Source organism: Medicago truncatula, chromosome 3 (assembly GCF_003473485.1).
Source record: "Medicago truncatula cultivar Jemalong A17 chromosome 3, MtrunA17r5.0-ANR, whole genome shotgun sequence".
In the NCBI taxonomy this organism is placed as follows: domain Eukaryota; kingdom Viridiplantae; phylum Streptophyta; class Magnoliopsida; order Fabales; family Fabaceae; genus Medicago; species Medicago truncatula.
The window spans coordinates 3,854,827-3,864,784 of NC_053044.1; positions in this window are offsets into that span (position 1 = coordinate 3,854,827).

Below are 9,958 nucleotides of genomic sequence, written 5' to 3' on the forward strand. Positions count from 1 at the left end.
TTTTTAAATCAAATAACTTTATTTTTATTAAATATAAGGGACTTTATTTATGTTTTTGTTGAGTCAATGATCTTTGTTATTATTGTAGTGTATGAATATTATGTTTTGCTAAAAAGAAAAGAAATGATTTGTAATAAAAGACTCAAACCACCTATGAAATTATCTAGTTTAGACTTTAGGGAAGAAACATAATTATATGGCTCAATTGAAAACGATACAAAATGTCTCTTAAACCATGAACAACTTCTCTAAAATCCTCTATAATGACTTAATTTTTTATCTACTAAACTAACTCAAAATTATACTAAAAATAACGTTGCATGACCTGTCATCATAACCTCAAACTTAAATTATCGCTTGTACTTGATCATATTTATTTCAAGTACATTACCGATTCCAAATCCAATTGTTGCTGCTGTTCTATTTCTTCCTGTTGCTGCGGTTTACGAGTGACTATTGCCGTGCCTTCCTTCTTTTCATTTTAGAGTAGCCATCACTAACAGGTTTTGTCCACTTTGCTCATATTGATTCACGTTTTGTTTCTTTGAATTCTCTGTTTCAATGATGATCAATGGGATGAATAAAAGTCTATTTATTATAATTACTATGTCTTGAGTATATTTTTATAGAGTTCGGTATAGGATGAACGTCCTATCTATGTTAAGTTGTATGATTAGAAATTGTAAGAGAAATTATATTTAAGTCTAAATTTTTTTATTTTTAACATTGAATTTTAACATTGAAAATTGGAATAATGTGATACTCATTTCATCTTGAAAGAGTGAAACATGTATCGTAGAAGATTTAGGAATTGATTTTAAAATACAGTCAGAGCATTTTCTTTAATTAATTTAGAAATTACTAATTTTCAAAAGTCATTTTAAACTTGTAGCTGGACACGCGAAAGCGAGCTTCTGTGAGTTTTAAAATATGGTTTCAGCTATGCGAAAGTAAACAGAACCTTTAAATTAAATTTCTACTAAAAATAACTTTTCACGCAAAAATTGATTATTTTTCAAACTAAATTTTAAAGTTGTAATGCGTACGCGCGAAAGAGGTCAAATAGATTACGAAGTCGAAATTCGGTGTCGCACACGCAAAAGTGTAGCAGCCTCTTTAATTTAATCCTTTTAAGCACGAAAATATTTTCCTGTTACAATAATAAAATATAACTTAACAAGTATTCGCGATCGACACAAATTATATTCTTGTCTCTTGTCATAAAAATAATTAAAAACAAGTTAATTTTCTAATTTCGCAATCAAACTAATTAGCACTACCTTAGATAAACAACATGACAATAGATAACGATACTTTTTTTTTTCTTTTGACCAACAATAGATAATGGTACTTCAAGTATTGTGGGATTCGAAATCTTTTATATTAAAATCGATATTTCTATGCACTTGCTGACCTATCACATGAATTTGGTTATTAATAAATTTTGTCGTTAAAAAAAAAAAAAAAATTAACTTGTCAAGAGAAATACATTAAAGATCTTCTTAGAAAAAATTATTTCTAAAAATATGAAGCAATGATTGGATATCTGTTGTACTTAACTGATAATAGACCAGATAGTCTAGTTGGTACTACTAATCTTAGTCTTTGAAATAGTAAAAGTTCTTGTTTTGATTTAATAGTTTACTGCAACATTGACTATACTGAACATGTCAGTTTCTCGAAAATGCACTTGGTGATACGAAAAGCAAAATATTATTACTTTGTTAACTGCTGAACTGAAGCTGAAAGAGAGAAGTAGAGAACAACGACTACTCAACACAACATATCACTAAAATTCCATCCATGCACTTTATTTTATTTTTGACAAGATTAATAAGTTGTTTTTTTGGGGTGGTTGATATATTGTTATGAGCTATCAAAGTTTGAACTATAAATTTCTCACTTATTTACTTTTGATGTTGAATTTTAATCATGAAACCAACAAAACAGTTAAAAATGATAAAGGCTAAAATGCATTTTTTGCTCCCTAAGTTTCAAAATGTTGCGATTTTGACCCCTATTAAAAAAATGGCAAAAGTGACCCCATGTTTAGGGAAATATGCTCTTTTGACCCCTAACATAAGGGAAATATGCTTTTTGACCCTTTATCTTTACAAAAAGTTGCGAATATGACCCCTTTTTTGGGACACGTGGTGTCTTCTCAGCAATTTTAGGATGAAAAAGGCTGAAATTTTTTTTTTTTTTTAATAGGAGGCCAAAATCGTAACATTTTAAAATTTAAGAGGCGAAAAGTGCAGTTTAGCCAATTATAAATTGTCAATGTACCTTTGTAAATTAATACACATACAAACTGTTTCAGATGTGGTTAAATGAAAATGAATTTGAGTAAACGGCATGTTAGGGTTAGAGTTTGTTAGTTACAAATCAAAATAAAAGTTTGTTTAGTTTTTTTATGAAAAAAACACTTTTAAAAAAAAATCTAAAAACAACTTCAAATTAGAAGTTGTTAAGAGTAACTTCTAAAAAGAGAGAAAATATGAGTCAAAAGATTGAACTAATTATTTTGTAACAAAAAATCACTTTTATATAGTTGTTTCCAAACAAACTTTATAAAAAAAACTAGAATCTATTTTGCGATGTTTATTGTAACGCCCTAGTTATTTATTTAATTATTTTATTATGTGGAGTATGTATATATATTATTATATATGATGTTTGGTGGTTTACGTGGAGTATATGCATATATTTGTATATATGTGATTGTTGGATGTTTTATGTGGTGTATTAATTTAGTATATGGTTTATTTAATAATAATTAAAATAAGTATGAAATGGTAATTATTTTGGAGTTTGGGAAATAATAGGAGTTATTAGAAGTTATGGGGAGTTAAGTATAATTAAAGGGAGTTACATTTTGGTGGGAGGTTAATACAGAGAAGTTAGAGTAGTTTTACGTAGAAGCAGTTTTTGGGAGAAAACAAGAGAAAGCCAAGAGCAAGAGAGAACCAAGGGCTGAGCATTGCTGTGCATTTCTTCTTCAATTTCTAAGGTAAGGGTGGGATTTACTTCAAGATTATAGTTATTGAATTCTGATTTTGTGTTTAACAGAGTGTTGGTGAGAATTTGGGGAAAAAGGGGTTTTTATGATAAAATGATGATTTTGAAGTTGTAAGCTTGATTTTGGGGTTAGAATTAGGTTCTGGTTGCGTAGAACACTTAACTATGTATCTGTAAACTGATTTGGGGAGTGATTGGGAGAAAAATGGGATTTTTGGGTAAAACCAGTTTTCTGCCCGTACAGAAGTTCATCGCTCGCCTCGCGAGTAGCTGTGCTCGCCATGGCGAGTGAGCAACTTCATAGCTCGCCTCGCGAGCAGTCCAACTCGCCATGGCGAGTAAGCCCAGATAAAACTTGATTTTTGAAAAGTTGTTATAAGGTGTTTTGGGGATGGTTTAAGGTACCTAGATGATAATAAAGAGGAATGGTGGAAGTTTTAGGTTAAAAAGATGAATAGGGAACTTAGAAATGGAGTTTGAGTGAGAAAATGTCACTTTTTCCCGAGAGCACCTAATTTTCACTCGCCTCGAGTTCGCCTTGAACTCGCCACGGCGAGCTAGTGTTTTCCGTGAACTCGCCATGGCGAGCAGATGTGCTCGCGAGGCGAGCTGCTCAGTTCCTGATTGTTGAAATTACTTGCTTGAATAATAATGGTTGATGTTGTTGTTTGAGCATGGGTATATATAATCATGCATTGTTTTGGTTGATTGGAGTGCTGCATTACCGAATACTGATGATGATTGATTGTATGCTATTTATTGAGTCATACATGTCATTTAAGTGGTGTCATATGGAGTTGCATTGCATGGTCAGTTGTATGTAGATATACACAGGTAGGTCCATTGCATATGCATAAAAACAGCGGTGAGGGCTTCGGTCCTGGAGTACTAGTTGCTCAACAGCGGTGAGGGCTTCGGTCCTGATGAATGCTTTAACCATTCAAAAGCGGTGAGGGCCTCGGTCCTGATTGGTACCACATGCATAATTGCATCTCATTCAGAAGTCTAAGATGGTGTCTTAGCAGTGGTCATGTCATTTGCATGAGTCTTGATGTAATGATGATGTTGATGTTTGATATACATTCTTATATATGTGTATTCATTGTGGTCTTGGTGTATTGTTGATGTTGATGATATTATATACATTGTATACTACTTGTTAAGTGGATGATTATGATGGTATTGTTGTGAGTGTGAATAATTATAATATTTGCAAGTGAACATGTTGAAGTTATAGGGTGTTAGATTCATTTGATGATTTTAATATCTATATTTATTGTTGTGAATCTCACCCCTTCTGCTTGAAAATGTTGCCCTTCCTATGGGTAACTTGCAGGTGATCCTGAGTAGTCGGTGGTGGCTCAAGAGTCGTGTCTAGGGCTCTGATACGTGGGTTGGGAGTCATTTTATTATTTCATTGTTGTTTTCCCTTCCATGTATCAAATTTTGGAACTTGTTGATGTGCCCTTTCATTGGCTAACTTTTGTTGTTTAGGCTTAATGCCAAGATGTTGTTGGAGATTAAAATATTGTTGTTGCTATTGAAAATGCAAAACTTTCCGCTGCATTAATTTGAAGTTATGACTGTTGTTGAATTAAATAGTTTTATTTTCTATTTAAGAATTTCGATGTTGCGATGTAGCATGCCCGTTTGGTGTAATACTCTGATGTTTATATGCTATTTTATTCCTTTTGGGTAACGGGGTGTTACAATTATCATGATAATTTTTTTTTTTTAGGGTTTAGAGTTTAGTCATAAATCATTTTTTACTTCAAATAATTAAGTTTTTTTTGTATACAACTTTATAAAATAGTTTTTTTTTGACAAAATAATCTCAATCTTTTGATATTTATATTTTTTCTATTATATCAAAATTTATTTTTTGAAAAGCTATTTTTAGATTTTCTTTTTAAAAAAAAAAAGATGTATAACAAACGGAATCAATACTTTTAAAAATTGTTTTTTCTTATAAAAGATATAATAAACAGGCTCTTAATAACAAATTATAAGCGCTTATTAAAAACCATTTTAAAAAATAAAAAATGCTAATTAAAAATCCTCTAAATAAATGTTCTTAATAAAAACAAAATTCAAGTCATAATTAAGCAGAATAAATACTGACGATAAGTCTCTGTGAGCATAGCTCAGTTGGCAGGGACAATGCATTATTATATACAGGGGTCGGGGTTCGAACCCCGGACACCCCACCTTTTCATTTTAAAAGTGAATTTCTAGCCACTAAACTACCTGACAAAAAAAAAATAATACTGACGATAAAATTCATTAAGTAAAAAAACTCACGATAAAAGAAATAAGTTTGTTATCAACTCTACAAGAATTTGTTACTAATAACCAACTGCAACAGAAAATAAAGAAGTACTCTTAAAACTAACTCGAACATAATTGTGAAAATCTTCCTTCATCTCCATCGTAATTAATTCCTTGATTAATAATGGCTTATAAGTGATCCTGCATATAAATCAAAATTAAAAACTTAGAGCACAAGCTTATAAAAAAAATTAAAATAGATACTACATTAATTCATAAAATTTTCATACCTTTTATGTTTGCACTTTTCTCACACTAAGAGCAAAACACAACTGATTGGTTTGTGAATGGCGAAACATCCATACCGTAACATGATCTTCAATCGCTTTCAATTGATGCGTTCGGGAGAAATTCACCCACCTTCCACCGCTGAGGACATAAACTTTTTCACTCCAAAACTTAAATATCATGTTGAATGTGTTGCCTTGCATGTCATAAACAACGACGTCTATTCCTTCTCGAACATCTTCTTCTCCTTTTTTCAACAAGGGCAAGAAATACGTTTCCACATGATTCTTGTTCAATAGTAATCTACCCTGACCCGGTTCCAAATCAGTAGGGTATAGTTTCTTCACAAAAGGCTTGCAACAAAAAAGAATATCATTGTTTGTTACACCAGGAATCGTCGGTATATTGATTTGTGGCGCTGGATGAGCATTGTTGTTATATGTTCTTCTCTTCTCGTCTTCAATTTTTTGCATTGAAAGAAGAATACGAGCAACTTCACGCTCACCAGGAGTAAAGCTAATCTCATCGTCAACTTTTCTTTTCATCTTGTAATCAAAGGAACTTCTTTGTTTCATGGTGCAGTTCTCGACACTTTCATTCATGGCTTGTGTTTGTTTGTTTTGGTCTATAGTTTTGTTTATGGTAAACACTATATTTTGGCTATGACTTTTGATCAATGTGGTGCAAGGATTAGGTTTAAATATAACTCTCATAAGATAAGATATAAAAATTCTGTTTTTTTTTAAATAACAAAGTTTGAGATAATTGTGCTTCAAGAAAGAAAGGTGATTTAAATGTTGTGGAGATATATAATGCTATTATGCTAATATATCTTTTTGGTTTCAGATTTCAATATTTTGTTTTGGAGATATATAATGTTAATATAACTTTTTGTTTTAGTAAATAATGTTAATATAGCTTCTTTTTTAGTAATGTTAATATATCTTGAAAGGATTGTGTTGATTATATCATATCGTAATTTTCTTTTAAATCCATAGAAGATACAAACCTGAAAATAAAGTATGAATCATCATATTTTTTTCGTTAAAAGTAAATCTTCATCTTTTTGGAATTAAATTAATGTAGGTTAGTCCAAAAGTTTCGGTTAAAGTGACAAAACATATTGAAATGGGATATAGCCCTAACTAATCGATCATAAAGAGAAGAAAAAAAAAAAAAAAAACTAAACTCCAACTTCTCTAAGAATGATTATTATAGGTCATTTTTTGACTTAGAATCACACATCTGCATCTTTTTTCCGTTTCTTTCAATTCAAATAAGTGATTTTTACATATATCTAAGAGTTTTCTTTTGTGTTTTCCCTTTTTTTTTTTTTTTGTAAATTTACATATTTTTGGAATTAAATCAAGAATAAAGATTGGTAGACACCCTTAATGTGTACACCCCTTTGTACCACTCTCGAAAATTTCAGTTAACCAATTTTATGGTCTGTGTGACCACATTTTTTCTGTTACGTGACCACTATTTATAAGCTGAAAAAATATGGTCACGCAACTAAAATGCGCGTGACCACTTTTTTCCACTTAGTTAACCAAATAAATTATGGAAAAATAGTGGTCACGCAACTAAAAAACGTGGTCACACAGACAATATATTTGGTTAACTGGAATTTTTCTGAGTGGTAAACGGGTGAACATATTAAGGGTGTCTACCTATCATTGCTCTTAAATCAATGTATGTTAGTCAAAAATTCTTAGATCAAGTGACAAAACATATTGAAATTGTCGGGATGTTTTGACCGGAGTTCGAAACTCGATCACTTCACTTATGTCTGAGAGTTTTTAATGATTACAGTCATTAAACTCAATCACTCCATTTATGCCTATGAGTTTTTATCGTTATAATCATTCCATCTATCTAAAAAAAAAGATAGATGGAATGTGATCGTACCTGATCAGAAGGTGAATGTCGGTGCTCTTAAATGCGGAGGTTGAAGGTGGTGGAAATGCGTCAGTTTGTACACTAGAACGGCGGGGAGGGGGGTGTACCTGCAGACACTCCGACGGTCAAGTCAGTAGAGGTCAGAAATGGGGGTTAAGAGATGAGAGAGATTCTACCTTGGGGACTGCGAGGAGTCCCCTTTATATAGAGGTGGGTGTTTGCAGAGCCGTTATACGGCACACATGTGTCCCGCGGTTACGAAATTGTGGGAAGTGTAACCGCCAGTGAGAGATTTGTGAGAACATGGGGAAAGAGACGTTACAGATTGTTTGAACTGGTGTATGTTGCTCCGTGCACCCCCCATCGCGGGGAAGGGGTGTGTTGCGAGTAACCTGCCAAATGCGGTATTTAGGCTGGATTGTTATTGGGCCTTAGGTCTTTGACCGGTACATAACAGTAGCCCCCCAAGTCGTTGCTCTTGGTAAAGAGTGATGACTTAAGGTTGAGCGGGGGAACTACTCGTGGATACCTAATGAAGATTTTGCTTCATATCCAGGAAGGGTGGATAGTGCGAGGGAGGTTCCCCCTTTAATGTCGAAGCTTCCTTGGTATGCCCGTAACGGAACAATGTTTGTTCATGAAGGGAAACCTTGCAAATTCTACTATGAGTGAGCTGGATAGGTGTATGATGCGGAAATACCTCAAAACCTATCACATCAGTGATTATGTTGATGTTAGGGTTAACAGTGTTGTACGTTCACAAGGATGTCCGTCAGGATTTTAGGGATGCTCATTTGGTATTTAGATCTTGTGGTATGTCCGCGATGGAACGGGATAGTTCTCAAGGGGATGCCTCACAAGTTCTAACAAAAGCGATTTGATTAGACAGAGGAAGCGAACCTACCTCAGGACTTATTATATTGATGACCATGTCAACATCAGGGTTAACAATGTTGTGCACATGACTATGCTCGCTAAACCCTTATTTGTGCTCGCCAGTCTGGACATGATGTATCCCTTGGTTTATGTGAGATGTGTTCAGCATGCAAGTGTCTGTCTATCTTGTTGAGAGATGGAAAGATTTCCTCGTCGGAGAGTTGGTTGTTTGTCACTCATCCATCAATGCCCATTGGTTCCTTGAGGCCACGTGTAAAGGCTAGTGTAGTACTTGAGTACCTGGTGCCTTGAGAGTGTCTCGTTTTATGTTCCCGAAGTTTCATCATAGTTGTTGATTTGATCTTGATGTTTGGGAATCAAATGTGTTTGATCAGAACCGTTAGATGTGCGAGTAGACGTGGCATGCACCGTTGTCTCGTTTACTCAGTGAATGGTTGTATGTGAAGGACTACCGTATCAAGTTCGCTGTTTTCTAAAAGGTTGCGAAGGACCTAAAATTACCTCTTCTCGCCGAGTGAAAGAGAATGAAAACTTAGAGAAGTTGGAGTCTAGTTTTTTTTTTTTGTTTGATTGATTATTTATGGTTATATCCAATTTCAATATGTTTTGTCACTTTAACCGAGACTTTTGGACTAACCTACATTAATTTAAGTCCAAAAATATGTAGATTTACTTTTAATGAAAAAAATAGGAAGATTCATATTTTATTTTCAGGTTTGTATCTTCTATAGATTTAATTTTTATTTCCGATATGCTCCTAAAAGAAAACTACGATATGATATAATCAACTTAACCCTTTCAAGATATATTAACATTATTTAGTATTTACTAAAACAAAAAGATATATTAAAATTATATTAATATATCTCCACAACATTTAAATTACCTTTCTTTCTTGAAGCACAATTTTCTCGAACTTTGTTATTTGAAAAAAAAAAAACAGAATTTTTATATCATATCTTATGGAGAGTTGTATTTAAACCTAATCCTTGCACCACATGATCAAAAGTCATAGCCAAAATATAGTGTTTACCATAAACAAAACTATAAACCAAAACAAACAAACACAAGCCATGAATCAAAGTGTCGAGAACTGCACCATGAAACAAAGAAGTTCCTTTGATTACAAGATGAAAAGAAAAGTTGACGATGAGATTAGCTTTACTCCTGGTGAGCGTGAAGTTGCTCGTATTCTTCTTTCAATGCAAAAAATTGAAGACGAGAAGAGAAGAACATATAACAACAATGCTCATCCAGCGCCACAAATCAATATACCGACGATTCCTGGTGTAACAAACAATGATATTCTTTTTTGTTGCAAGCCTTTTGTGAAGAAACTATACCCTACTGATTTGGAACCGGGTCAGAGTAGATTACTATTGAACAAGAATCATGTGGAAACATATTTCTTGCCCTTGTTGAAAAAAGGAGAAGAAGATGTTCGAGAAGGAATAGACGTCGTTGTTTATGACATGCAAGGCAACACATTCAACATGATATTTAAGTTTTGGAGTGAAAAAGTTTATGTCCTCAGCGGTGGAAGGTGGGTGAATTTCTCCCGAACGCATCAATTGAAAGCGATTGA